Source organism: Vidua macroura, chromosome 10 (assembly GCF_024509145.1).
Source record: "Vidua macroura isolate BioBank_ID:100142 chromosome 10, ASM2450914v1, whole genome shotgun sequence".
NCBI lineage: Eukaryota > Metazoa > Chordata > Aves > Passeriformes > Viduidae > Vidua > Vidua macroura.
The window spans coordinates 10345432-10360118 of NC_071580.1; the positions used below are offsets into that span (position 1 = coordinate 10345432).

Sequence of the window (14687 nt, forward strand, 5' to 3'; positions counted from 1 at the left end):
TACTTCCCCTAGATACCAGTTGACACAACACAAGGACTGTTGCAGCTCTGCAAGAAAACTTGAAGAAAACCAAAACAGGCAACAGTTCCTGTGTCTATCTCTACCGTCAAGAGCTCCACCACACTGAGACTGACAGGGATGCCAGGAAACCCCTGGTTATGACCACCTGCTCCTGGTGGAAGAAAATCCCATTGTGACTTATCCTCGGGGTGCAATGCAGGAGCATGAGCTCACAACCCAGCACTCAGCTGGAAGGAGACAGGTGAACTGTAGGTTCTGCAGGAGGGAACTGAACCTGGGTGTACAGAGCCTCAGGCAAAGGCTTTGGCTGCTCAGCTTGAGCTGGTGTTACAGTCTCTTCCATCTGGAAATCAGCCGTGCCCATGTCTTTCACAAGAGGTCATGTTCACAGAGCACTGCTGGCTCTCTAGGTAACACCCATGGCACTGGGCCCTGGTGACTCATGTGCTGTTCAGCTTTGGTTTAGGATCTCAGCAGGGTTTAAACACCAGGTAGGCGGCTAGGACAAGGCTGGGGTATTTCTAGTCATAGTCCTAATGCTTAGAAAACACCTGCAGCCATGACTGCTCATGCAGATTTAGCTGCAGTGCTTCTAAGGAGACAATCTGGCCCTGGCAGGCCTCTGTTCCTGGGGGGAATTTAACACCCCTGGTACACAGGGCCAGCACAAGACATCAAATCAGCCCGGGGGGGGGGGGGGGGGTTTGCACTGAGGACTAAATTTGGGAAATGCCATGCTTTCCCTTCTAAGGGGTCTGCCAGGGTGAGGTGAAATCTCTTGGGGTCTCTGATTGGGAAGTACACTGGTTTTGGCAGCCAGGGAAGGTGGAGAGAGGTTGAATCACAATTCTCTGCTGCAGCTTAAGTATTTTAGGCACTGACTGTCCTTTTTTTTGTGTCCAAATGAGCAATCTTGCCTTCCTGGGGCTGTCAAGCACTGACTGTGGACATTAAAGCTGGTAATGGGATAAGATGCAAACATCTTCTTGAAAGAACACACCAGAGCCCTTTATTTTAAAAATGAAATACATTTGAAATGCCTACAAACTCATCCAGAAATCTCTTTCCAAATGAGTAAGGTTCGGCAAGGCTCCCCTCCACAGCCTGAACACAATGTAGCCCTTCTGTCTTCCCGTTCTCTTCAGGGCAGATGCAGATACCCAACAGCTACTTAAAGGGTAACATTCCATTATAAAAACAATCACACTCAACATCCCAATTTATTATAATTGCAGTCCTTAGAAATAGCCACAAAACAATCAAACAGAAAGCAATCAGAAAATAGTTTCCCTCCCCCTCTCCTTAGTATTCGCGACAAGTCTTGTTTTGAATCTGTGAACAGGCAGCTCCTTTAGAACTCCCTGCACCTTTTTTACCTCCCCTCACCTTGTTCTTTGCCCCAGCTGGGGAAAAGCAGATTAAAAGTTGGTTGGAGAAGCTCCCAAAGAATCAAAAGGAGCCCTGGACAAAACTTCCCTATGAAAAGTTGGATCCTGCAAGGCAGAGGGTGCATTGCTGGGCCTACGGCTCCTCTGGCTCCGGGATGCAGAGCAGGAAGGTGATGCTCACAGGGTCGGGGCCGCCTCCATCCCCGTTCCCCCCAGCCAGGTACCGGGAGCCGCTGCCGCCCGCCCCCGCCCCAGCCGCGGCGAAGCGCAGCCCCCTCCCGCCGTGCGGCCGTCCCGGCCCCGGCCCCGGCCCCAGCCCTTACATGGACAAATCTGCCTGCAGGGAAAGGCAGGAATTTGGGCCCTTGACGTCAGCCGCGGGCAGAGCGCGGCAGCCCGGCAGAGCGGGAGGCAGCGACCGCCGCTTTCGCTTTTTCTTTCGGGGCTGTCCCGCCGAGCTCGGGGCCGCCGGCCGCCCCTCCCTGCGCCCCAGGGGAGGTAAGGGCCGGGAGAGGGGGCGCGGACGGAGGGATGCGGGAGGCGGGAGCGCCGCGGCCGGGGGGATGCGGGGAGGCTGACGGACCGGAGGGAGGGAGGGAGGGATGTGCGGGGCGGAGCGCGGGAGGGGCTGCCCGGGGCACGCGGCGGGAGCGGCGCGGGGGTACCCGAGCCGGGAGCGCGGGAGGAGCCGCCCGGGGCACGCCGCGGGGCAGGGGCGCGGAAGGGGCCGCCGGGCGGAAGGAAGGGGCCGGCGGCGGGGCCGGGGGCGGGCGGTGCGGGGCGGCCCCGGGGGGCGGTCCCGGTGCCGCCCCCGGCCCGCCCCTCGCCACCTCCTCCCGCCGCCGCCGCCGCGCTCGCCTCCGCTGCCTCCTCCCCCGAGGTATTGTTGCACATAATAACTTGCCCCCTTCCTCCCCCCCACCCCCGTCCGCCCGCCGAGGCAGCTGTGCCACAGCTGGAGCCCCCGGCCGGGGCGGGGAGCGCTGCCGGCCGCCCGGGGGGGCCGCCCTGGCTCCTCCCTCCGCCCGGGGCGCCGCGGCCGCCGGAGGGGCCGGCCCGGTGCGGTGCGGGCTCGGCCGCGGGGCGGGGGCGGCGCCGGGTCCGGGGCAGGGGGAGCTTCCCCGGTGCCCGGGCGGCCCCGCTGCTCGGCTCCCGGCCGGTGTCGGCGGGCCGGGCCGGGCCGGGCCCCCCGGGCGGGCGGGCCGGTGCCGCAGGTGCACCTGGCCCGGGCGGGGGCTGCCGCAGCCCCGCCCCGCCGCCCGCCGACCCCGGCCGCGGCTCGTAGTAAATAATAAGTTGAGTAAAGCTCCGGCAGCTTTTTATATGCCGGGGGAGGCCCTGCCTTCCCCACCAGGTAAGGACGGAAAAGTTTCCCACACCCTGACGTCATCCACGGCTTTTTTTTTACTATAAGTTTTTTTTTTTTTTTTTTTTTTTTCCCTGCCCCTTTCTTGCTCTGCTCTGTTGAGTAGGCAAACCTTACTCCTGCCATTGCTCAGGAGCACTCCCCGCGCCCCGGGGCTGTGCTGGGAAGCCGGCAGTGCTCCCGAGGAGACGTTGATGAAGCAACTCCTGCCTAATTGCTCTGCCGCCTGTACCTCGAGGTGCAGCTTGGCCCTGCCGGTGAAACAAACGAGAGTTGGGTTCTCCTGCTTTGTTTTGAGTATATTTTGTTTGTTTCTTTTTTCCTACACCTGCAAGAATTGACTTTTTAGCCCAGTTGTGTTGTTCTTGGGTTAGTTTCCTGTCTGTTTCTTTCTGTTTAGCTAGGTAATTGGTACACAAAAGTTTAAGGAGCTGCAGGAGCCATAAAACCTGCTGATGTGTCTCCCTGCACATCTGCAATACCTTGGTCCCTCTGCACAAAGGGGTTTTGACCCATGCAAAAAAGGAAGGTCTCACATAGAAGCCACAAGTGTTTTTGGACACATTCCAGGATTTCTTTGCTTCCATGAACTTACTTACCTGTGGAGTTTGTGCTTGTACATTCCAGGAATGGTTTCCGGGGTAAGAGCTGAGAGAGTGAAGAGTGCCTGGGAGCTGGGTGATACAGCAGGTGCTGGCTCACCAAGCAGTTAGCGAAATGGGATATTAGGAAAGTATGGGAACATGCAAAGCTGGAGAAGAGAACACAGCATTTCATCTCTATGTTAATAATGTGGCTGTGTTCTTGCTGAAAAATGTTGGCTGCTGTCCTGGGCGTAGTTCAGCCTGCTTTGCAGCAGGACAGTTTAGGGATGTGGGGACTTTCTAATTATCCCCACCGTTGCTGAAGCAGGATTGGCCTACAGAAGGCTAAATAATACTCTGTGATTTCCCTTGGGAAATATGTGTGTCTGTGGATAAAGATTTATTGTTGAAAATTTCTCTCTGTTTGTTGGCTTGGTCTGTCTCACTCTGCCCACCCTATGACCTTACAGCCTATTGCTCTTAAATTTATTAGCTGTGTTATTCCCCTATTTCAATTATTTAGACTTTGTTGGAGGGTTTTTCCCTGTGGGATGGGCTATCAGCAGCTCATGGTGTGGGTGGTGTCCACAGATCCACCTGTCATCAAGCCTCTGTCAAATCCTGCCTTTAACTTTGTTTTGATGCAGGTGCTGCTTATGGGCCCTTCAGGCCTGTTATGGTTGTTCCATAGATGGTTTTCCTCTAATTGCTTTATTCAGGTTTTCTTTTTCCACCTGGCCCAGCTTGTGTGAAAAAAGAAGCTAGATCAGGGACACCTGGGTCCAGCAGAGCAGCAGCAGTAAGTTGCCATCAGTAATGGTCCTGTAGAGAGATGCCTGCTTCCCAAAAGTCACTCCCACCCTGTGTGTAGTGTGGCTGTGGGACATTGGCTGTGTGTGTCCCATGTTGCCATCAGTCCTGGTCGGTGGCATGCAGCCCTTGTTTGCTGTCTGGGTAAGCTCCTGGGTGGAAATGAAAGACATGTCCAGGAAAATAAAGCTAGAATTGTCTCATTAAAGTTTCTTTAGGTGCAGCCCCAAGCTGCTCTGAATTGCTGATGTTCAGTCTCCATGGTGCCTGGGTGAGTGAGAATTACTGCTTTTCTCGCTGTACAGCTGACTCTGTCTTGCCAGCCCTGATTGCCTGGTGTGGTTGGTACTGGTGGGGCAGAGATGCTGGTATCGAGCTGGAAGAGAAACTCAAATTCCTGTTGCACAGAGGTGAGATTTTTACCTTGGAATATCTTTGGAGATCAGCCAGGATGTCAGGGCAGGATGCTGGTGAGCATACCCGTCTCAGTGTGGGTTCCAGCTCTGTGAATCCTTTCTCTTATTCGTATTTGGTGGAAAGCCACCCAGCTTTAGGCAATAGAAGTATTGAATGATGTTTGTGACGTGCAGTTGTGAAACCAGGAAAAATGGGCAAAAGCCTGGCTCTACACTGGCAAGTCAGAAGTGATATTCGGATCTTGGGAATTGTTAGTTTACCTGTCTTGTGTCCTGGAAATTTGCAGAGCCCATTGTATTTCCAAGTTGGATTCTGCTGAGAAGCACCTTCAGCTGTGCTGCATTAGCGAGGTAATGGGCACAACAAGGAACTGGTGCAATGTAATTCAAGCTTTCAAGCAGTGTAATGGCAGATTCAGGTGTGTATCCCTTGCTAAAGCACTTGTTTTTCTAGGATATTCAGGGGTGAAGCTCCAGAGCTGGACTAGTGAGTTTTGCAAGCTACCTAATAGTGTTGGTTGCAGTTTCAGGGGAGTTGGACTACTTTTACATATATTATCATCAGTATGTATTTTTAATTATAACTCCTAGTAAGAATTATGGTGTGGGGGTTCATGCTCACAGTGGAGACACCTGTTTTGAAGCCTGGCTGTTGCCTTGTTTGTTAAAATCACTTGTGTCCACCTGCCTTACTATAAAACTTACGTAATACTCTTGTGATCAGTCAAATTTTGTGTATACGGTTTTGGAGAGGGTAGTAAGAATGGCTGGGAGCTGGAAACTTGAGGGAGTTTTACAAGCAGCATGGGATCACTCCTATTAAAAGGACACATGTTAGAAAGGTGTCAGAGAAACAGTGAGTGCTGTGGAAAAGGGATGTCTGTTCCTTTGTAAAAATGAAAACCAAGGTGAAAATGGTGGATTCAAAATGAAGAGGGTTAAGTGCTTTTCAGTGTAACTAATGGTGGCATTTATCATGCAGAATGTTGCTGAGAACAAGAGTTTAGCCAAGTCTGAAAAGAAGTTGGGATGGTTGTGTGACTGTCAGGTGCACTGGGAGTTGTGCCAGCCCATAGTGGTGCCCGTTGTATCATAAACATCTAATTGGAAAGAATAAACAGTTTCATGTAGGTTTCCATGAAGCATCTCTGGCTGACACTAGATAGACACAGATAGAGAAAAGCAGTAGCTTGGGTGGATGACAAATTGTTCCAAGAACACAGTTTCTGTGTGCCTGTGGAAACAAATACCCTCAGGGTGCCCACAGTGGTTTCTCTATTGCTCTGCCTATCATGGTTGTGTGAACAATCCATTCTCAGTGGCATTTTGCTGCTCCTCGAGCTTCTGAAAGCCTGACCCACACAGCTCTGCCTTTCTCCTGTGAAGCTCTTCTCTCCCTGACATGGCTTTGAGAAACACTTGCACACTGTGCTCTGGCTGGCCCCAGATGCTGGATTTCACCTTTAACTGATTGTCCAGGCGCTGGTGTGCTCTGTGGCAGCCCTACTAAGGTGGAGCTAAGTCCCTGTGAATATATGGAGAGGTTTTAAAGAGGGCATCAGGATAATGAAGAAATATACACTGGCCAAGAGTAGGTCCCTTCCAAATAGGGATATTCTATGATTTTTTAGATATGTGTGTGCTTTTTAGGTACTTTGTTTTTGATGGAGAGAAACCTTCAGGAATGTAAGAAGAATACAAAGTCCGTGTGACCCAGCAGAAGTCTGTGATTCAGCATTTGTGTTTGCTGTGTGCACATGTGAGTGTGACAGTGATGCTCCTGTCTGCAAGACAAGGTCCTCCACAGCGAGTCTTTCACCCCAGTAGCTTCATCTCCCTTCGCTCTCGTATCAGCGTAGTTCTGTGAAAAGCTAGAGAGGTTACTGCAATTGCAGCCAGAGCAGCGGAGGAAGGAGCAAAGGAGATGGAAACCATAAATTATGAAAGGATGTGGGTTATCTGATGAACAAATTCACAAGGAACAATGCCTTTAAAGAGTGTGGGTTATACATAGGAAAATACTTTAAATAACTTTACAAACAAGGGTTCCAGAGTAGGGATTGGAGGGAAGATCTTGTGTTTGGTGTCCATGTGTGCATTGGAGGAGAGAATCAGTAAAGTTTGAAGAGCTTAGCTTTTTCCTCTTTCTGATTTAGGAAGCTCTTTGTTTTGCAAAATAGAAACAAACAGAAAAAAGAAAACAACAAATCAAACCGAAAACCACAGACCAGAAAAAAACCCCACAAAACATTAAAGGTTTTGAGAGCTTATGTCTTCCTGAGAAACAGAGTTTAACAGAGTTGGTTCTTTTCATTAATCCTGCTCCTGGGCATGGCAGGCCATGTAGAGCTGGTGATGTTTTCCAGTCCAAACTTGAAAAAAACTAAAACCCGTTACTCACACTTAATCATTGCAATTAAGGTTATCGGTAGAGACAACTCAGTGGAGATTCTGTTTTGATCTCCAAGAGCTGGTTTCGATCAGGTTCTGAGCAACTGCAAGAGCTGGCACAAAAATGATCATTTTTTAAGTCACTGTCAGCAAGTCTCTGTCATTTTAGACTGTCAGTATCTGTTGTTGGGATCTGTGGGTGACAGTGACACACACGTGTGAGTCAGAAGAACTCCCAAACTATCACAATATGCTCAGGGAAGGAAAACAAACATCGGTGGAGTTGTGGGCTGCTGATAACCTTTTCTTAGACAATATTGTAAGCTTGTGAGTGTTGCAGGCTGTTAGAATGTTTTCTGTTGCCCTTGATGGCATAAGGGAACCTTGGAATACTGTGATTCCTCAGCAAACCCATAAATTACTTAGGTTGGTTTGGGGGCAGGGAGGGATGCAAGAGAGTCTCTGGCTTATTCCAGTTTTGTTGCTGGGTAATAGCCCATCAGCCCTCCTTGGGGTTTGCAGATCTGGCTGGGAGAGGTCCTGTCTTGTGCCTTAGAGAGTTTTTGTACATGAGCACCATCTAAGTAGGTGCTATTCAGCTCCTGGCTGCCTTCCTCCCCTTGCTCCTGCTGCTCAGTGATGCTTCAAAGCAGGAAAACTTCTGCCAAACCTTGGATGATTGTGCTGCCAGTGGAATAGTTAGTTGAGATTTAATATGGCCATTATCTTTAGGTAATAAAGTATCAGCTAACTTGCCATAACTATCTTGTTTAATGTCTATTAAAAGCCCCACATACTTCGCTCACTGGGTGAAATTTAATAGAAGTTCATCTAAGCATTTACTGCTTATTTAATTTAAAAATAAGTTGATCTCCATGACTGGAGTAACAGACACTAAGGATTTAATTAACATTTAGTAAACTGCCCTGTTAGCTCTGAATTGCACAGTCAGGTCTTGTTTATGCATCAATTTGTAACTACTCTCTCCTTTTTTTTTTTTTTTTTTTTTTGGGTCATTTGATCTCATTGTGGGGAGCAGGAGTCATCTTCTGTTCTCTTCTGTTCTCCCTCTGCTCCTGATCTCTTCTCACATGGGGAGCCTATATCAGGGCTGTGGGGCTAGGGGCTGGAATACTGCCAAGGAACCAGGACCTATCTGCTCAGCTGTGAGACCAGCCCAGACATCTGGGCAAAGGCAGGTGGGATAGAGGAGACTTAATTGACAGGTTGCCCCACAGGCCTTGAAAAGGGATCTTGTGGAGCCCCATGGGGTGGGTAGGATTGCACTTTGTGGTGGGCTAGAAATGGTCCAGTTTTAAACCTTCCCTTAAACTTGGCTCTGTTGTGTTATGTTTAAGTACCTCCTGTAGGGCTTTTTCAGTGGTGTGACTGCTGCATGGAATTCAGGTTGGTGAGGTTTGCTTTTTGGACGGAGAATGTTGGGGTGTTGTTACAGGTGACTTGTGGGTGGTCCTGCTGCAGTGGCTGTGGTGGTTGTCCTCCAGCTGGGGTGGTTTCTGTGTCAGTAATGTGCATGTGCATTTTTAACGTGCTGTGTGCACGTACCCTAAGGAGATCTCTGTTTCAGCAGTTTATTACCTCACCTTAACAGATTTGAATTACTCCACTTAGGCATGAATGAAAGCAAGGAGTCTCCCAGATAGAGCAGGCAGCAGAGTCTGGGTTGAGAGAGTGATTGAATTAGCAGCTGATAAGTGGTTGTAGCTCCAGCTGCTGCATCATCACTGCCTCACTAGCCTGGGTGTCAGTGAAGTTCCTGTTCAAGCTCTTTGCTGAAGGACATCGGCTGGCTTGGATTTGACACACCTTGTTGTTTGAGATAAATCTTGATTTGCTTATCGTGGGTTTGGGCAAATCTTGAGAGATACCTCAAGGTATTAGTGTGGCCAAGACAAGCCTATTATCTGGATATCCCTAGAAAAAAATGGATAGTGATTGTGGCAGCCACGTTGCAAACCTGTAGTTGTTTGCATGCTGTGAACTTTGCAACGTAAACACCATTCTTTCAACAAAGTCCAAATGCTCCAAAGCTATGAAATGCCAGAATGAAGGTCATTAAAACCTTAATTTCAGCTTCCCCTGCAATCAGGCTTTATGATATAGCCACTTAATTGCCAGAGCACCTACTCTTTGTGTCCAGAGTGGAAGGTGATGCTTAATGAGCATCTTATTCAGTTGCTTTTCTCTTTGTGCAGTGTGTGGCCCCAGGCCTTGTTTACCATGTACTGTTCAAATTTGAGACAGAATGCAGAGTTATTAATTTTCTTTTGTGCTTTTTTGGAGCACTCTTTGCTCTTTCATTGGAGCACTTTGGAACTTGGAGGAACGATTTTTGTAGTGCCTTCCCAATGTGAAGGAAAATTATTCTTGCCATTTTACTGGTGGGACACTGAGGCTTGGAGAGGCATGAAACTAGCTGTCTCACATCACTCTTGACACTGAAATCATGGAGTAAAAAGGAGTTAGACAAAGGTTGTTCTCTTAAGCGTGCAGTCATAACTGATAATAAAGCAAAGAAATGGTTGGGAAGAATTGTTTGTAACTACAGACTGAAGTTAACATCCTTTCTGCTCAGCTCCAGAGATTACTCTGAACTGTTCCTTGCACTTATGCTTATCTTTTCCCATATTTCCTGCTGTACCTGCCTCTTATGCATTATCATCATTATCTTTGAGTGGGGACAAAGCCTGTACTTAGGTTGCATGAGTATTAAAATACCTAGCTTAGTGTGGAAGCTGGTCTTTGCCTCTGGCATTTGGAGGCTAGAGCAGCTTAATACTGTTGGAACTGAAATGTGGTGGTGAGGAGGTCCAGAAATGAGCCACAGAGATGGTTAAGGTCCAGGGGATATTTATGTGTAAAAACATCTTTCAAGGAGTAGAAGCAATGAGGACTTCACATCATCTGCTAGATGCTTCCTCAGTGACTTGTTTTACCATGTACAGTGTGACTAACATTTTTCAGGGTTGAAGCTTCTTTTAAAGCTTCAGTTGAAGCTTCTTTTAAAGCTTATTCATTACTTCTGATCCTGCAGGCTATTTTTTTGGAGAATGAGAATTATGCCTTCCTTAGCACAGTTTCACTTTGGTGCTTTTTCAGAGAATCCATTTCTTTTTCGAGTTCCTTGGGATGCAGAGCTGAGCTGGGAAAACACGACATTGCATCTTTGCCATTTAAGGAGGTCTTGGTGAACCTTCTGCATAGTAAGTTTGAAATTCAAGTGTATGAGTAATCCAGCTGAACTCTGCAGTTACTTGTGTGCCTGAAGATAAGCAAGTGTTTTAGCACTGTCCTGTACCCAAATCCTAACCTGTTCCCAAAGCAGATGGATGGGGAACAAACGAAGTGCAGTAGGGTTAAAGTTACCAGGGAGATGTCAGGCTTCTTTCCTACTGTAGCATGCCTCACTGCAGTGAAGAGTCAGCCTTATACAGAGCAGGAGATCCTATTGTGAGTGGTGCAGACTTGTAGCAGTGGCATTAAGTAAAGGACTGTGGGGCAGAAGCATATTTTGGAAGTTAGGAATGATGCCTTGGACCACTGCATTGCTGCAGGAATTAGCACGGGGCTCATGGCATGTAGTGCCTCTTTGAGTGTCTCCCTCTGCACCTGAGGTTTGGGAATGTGGCCAGAGCAGCAGGTGGACTTAAAACAATATAAATGAGCATGTCTTTCTAAGGCACTCAACCCACCCAGGTCCTTGAAGTGTCTGGGTGAAAGGATGGCAGCTCACAGAGTGCCTGTGTGCCTCCTTCCCTGGCTTGGCACGGCGTGTTTTGCTCTGTTGTGTGGGAGAACTGTGAACTTGGGGTGTGTGGAGGCTGGGGAAGTTAGTTGAGAAAATTTTAAGGACTGCATCGTAGCCTGGGAGAAGGAGCTACAAAAGCAGAGCTCGTTGCCTTACTACGCACGAGGATCCCTGCAGGGTGTGTTCATTTTTAAGTCATTCTGGATGAAGTTAGTTACTCCATGCCCTCATCGCACATACAGCCTACAGGCAGTGTGTTTTGGGCACTGTTCCTGCAGCTGGGTATCAAATTTCTCTGAGGATGCAGGGCAGGTGGCTTGATATCACCTCACCTTTGCACTGCTGGGTGTATTGCTTTTCTGTGCTCTGCCCTGGGATAGGATAGAGAGGATTGCTCCAGTGTGTTGCAGTGATCATCTGTGCTGCTTGTCCCCACCCTGTCTGACGTCAGGCCACTCTAAGCTCTTGTACTCAGATCCACATCACCCTGCTTCCCTGGATGCCATAGGCATCTGTATTCATTTGCACACCTGAGGTGGTGTGTTAGGTCTTGGGTTATGCTGTAAGTGCCGGAAGTCCAAGTGAAAGTGGTCTGCTCCAGCTTTGTTGGCTCCAGGGCAGCTGTCTGCCTGTGTTGGCTGTTCCCTGTCCCTTGAAGTGCAGTGAGGCACAAGCAACCTCTGATGGGTTTTTGCAAGAACTCTTGATAAATTTCTTGTGTCTCAGGTGATTTGATTCATGCCTGATTAAGGGTGTGCTCACTTTCATGGGTGGAGCTGGATGTGCAAAGATAGCTGTATTATCAGAAAGTCACTGGCTCATTTTACTTAGTTTCAACTCCCTTGGTAGAGACACCTGCTAGAATGGGAACGTATTTTGTGTGTTTTAGTTGTGCAAATTCTGCCTGAAGTAGAATGAAAGTGATTCCAGATGCTTTTGATCTCCAGAGAGACAAGACCTATCCATCTAATGAAAGACACGAGTAATTCTGGGTATTGGTATACTTGTGGGCTCCTTTTGTCCTTTGTTTTTTGTGTCCATATCCCATAGCCAATATTTTCTTGTGCTGGCCATATCTCCAAATTTGACCAGTAGTATCTAGGGTTGCGCCTGGCACTTGTTTTGCTACCTGAAGAGAGTTGTGAGTCTGGCAAACAGTGTACATCAAATTCTTGTGAAGCCAAGCTCAGAGCACAAGCTGCACCCATGAAGTGACGTCTGGGTCTGAGGAGGTCCTGCCCTGGGAGATGAAGAGTGATGAGAGAAGAGCAGAATGATTGACTTGCAGACATAGTTACTGATCATGAGCAAAGATCAAAAAGATGTAAAAACTGCTTGTCAGCAGAATGTGACTAAGATAAAGACCTGATAAGTATTAAAATGTGTGGAGGAAAGGGAAACAGTAGCTTCTGACAGAGCAGAGCTGTACATGTAGGATTTGCAACTTTGTGCAAAGCAATTCTGGGTCATGGGAACATTCTGCTGCTGTGACTCTGCCACTGCAAACCATTGCCACTTTTGTCCCCATAACAAATGTGCATGGTTCAATCTGGAACCCACTTGGGCTCTTACCATCCTTCCTGGGGAGTTCATCTCCCTCATGGCTGTTTATTGCTGCAGTTTGTGAGCTGTGCATACTTGCTGTCTCATTCCTCAGCCCTTACTCACAGAAGGCCTCTGTGTGAGGGAGGGACACCCAAGAGAAACACGAAACTTGTAAAGTCCCTTGCCACGAGGAATTTGGGTGGCTGATCAGCTGCAGCTGGGTGTTTGGGAGCCTGCTGGAGGTCTGTGGGCTGTGAGTGTGATCTGCAGCACCCCAGAGCGTGGGATGGAGCTTGGCGGAAGGTGATTTTTTTCCCCTGCAAAAGGGCAACCCCCATCTGGGGGCTCCTGGTAGAGCTGTGCTGGCCCAGCCTGTTAGCAAAAGTCAGTTGTGCATTTGGATGGGGTGAAGTGGAGGAGGGGAGCAGTATGACTCACCGAAGTTACCAGCGACCAGAAGTAGGCTGTAAGCTCTAGGGGACACCTCGTGCCTCCATCCTAAAACAGTGAAATGTGTCAGGGGAGATACAGCTGTATGTGCAAATACAGCATGTGGGTTTGGGTTTTGGTCCAGCATTCCCATCCATAAATAGGCCAGCCCCTTCGTTACGCTAGCGTTTGTGTGCACTTCTCAAACATGAACCAGCTAATCTCAACAGATGTTTGACAGCTTCCAGAGCCCATAAGGAAGTTAAATATCATTGCACTTTGCTAGAGAGATGCCCAGGATTGCAGTAACACCTGCTAGAAGATCCCATTGGAGCTGTGTGTGTTGGTGGCTGTGTGGGCTCAGCTCAGCAGGGCACCTGCTGCCATTGCCTCAGGCTGCTCTGCCACAGCGTGTGAGGGCTGGGCTTCCATTGACATCAAAGACACAACTTCCTTTAGTTTGTGAGGGAGAATGGGATTTAGCAATATGTTTATACACTCCCACTTTGTTAAAGTCTAGTTGAAAGGAGAGATCTGTGGATTTTGTTTGCTGCCTGCCTTTGTCCATGTGCTGATCTGTCGACCTCCGTAGGGGATGTGTGTGAAGTCCTGGTTGGACTGTATCCTTTACTTGAGTTCTTCTCTTTCCCCAGCTGTCAGCATTTAGTTGCAAGCTTTAACACCTTTGAGAACAAGAAAGTGGCAGTTTATTCTGGAGTTGTCTCTGGACTCTCCAGTTTGTGTTTCAAGAAGTCTTCAAGAAGGACTGAGGATCATATTCATTTCTCCTGCCCTCTATTTCTTCTTTGGCTGGGTGGCTGTCCTGATTTTAGCATAGGCAGAATTGTAATTATAAGGCTGCTAAGTGAAGTGCTTGGGGCAGCGGTAGGATAGTTCTGGTTACTAATAAATCAAGAACTTTCCTTAGGTGTTTCCCCACTCAGTTCTTCATCAGTCTCCATGAAATATAAACGATGGCTCTGAATACCTGCATGTAGTTAAAACTTCCTGGAGTCTCCTCAGGGCACAGACCCCACCAGTTTTTGCCATTCAGCAGCTCAAGGACAAGTCTTGGGTGTCTTCTGTGATGACAGGGGCTGTGGGCTGCTTGTCCTGTCCCTCATTTCTCTGAACGTGCTGCAGTCACTTTGCTGCACTGAGTTGTGTGCATCTGACTCTAGCCTGTGCTGCCAGCGGCTGCTGCCCAGCCTTTTTGTCTGCATTAGTTTAATTGAGTGAATAGCTTGCAGGAGAAGCTATTCATTCCCCTGGTAACTGTGCTTGACAATCTGAAGTTATTCTGGGGGTGAAGGACTGGTATAGATTTGTTTACCTTGGTTTGGGATCCGTAACCCCTAATAGTTTCTTGTTCATAGGAGACAAGTGGACTTGGTTTGCTGCTCATTAAAAGCCAAAAGGGTACGTAGTTTTTTGCCAAAATAATTACCATCTTTGGTGAACAGAGCAAAACTATGCTGACTTCCTATTTGTTTCCAAACCCCTTGCTTGTGTGCTGTGTTACTTTGCACTGGCCCTGATGCATGGGAGGGCCCCATCAGGGTCAGCAGCTCTGTCCTGGTGCACAGGGAATTTGTGCTTGAATCTTTTATCTGCTGTTGGACCAAAGGATAAATATAGAAGAAGCACAGGATTGTTAAAAATGTTATGCAGCTAATAATTATATTTGGGTTCAAGGATGTGTTTTCTTGGTCGGAAGCTGTTAAAGGCGATAAAAGTGAGTGCATGTATCCTGTGTGCCAGAGTGTGTTTTTATCTTGGCTTTTTATGGGCTAAAAACCAGCAAGAAGTACAAAAAGGTTTTGAATGTGTGTGCTCACTACCAGGAACCCCAGTTCCTAGATAGTTTAGTTTCTATCTATGCAAGTAATTGGTTTCAGATACACATTAACTTTGATTCATGTGTTGAGTTGGGCCTGCTGTTCCAGTGAAAGATGTCCCCTTTCCCTT

The 14687-nt window shown here is 48.3% G+C and overlaps 1 protein-coding gene across 2 annotated transcripts in view; it reads left to right on the forward strand.

Annotated features, from left to right (window-relative positions):
• The first annotated feature begins 298 nt into the window (after positions 1 to 298).
• The window catches only part of LPP (LIM domain containing preferred translocation partner in lipoma), a 322361-nt gene continuing 307972 nt past the window's right edge, over positions 299 to 14687 (forward strand). The window contains exon 1 of one of the 2 annotated variants that reach the window (XM_053985940.1): positions 299 to 431. The gene's annotated coding sequence lies outside the window, so the exon portion shown is untranslated. Of the gene's footprint in view, positions 432 to 2241; positions 2290 to 14687 lie in introns of those variants that run through there. The other variant, XM_053985939.1, reaches the window with a different exon arrangement.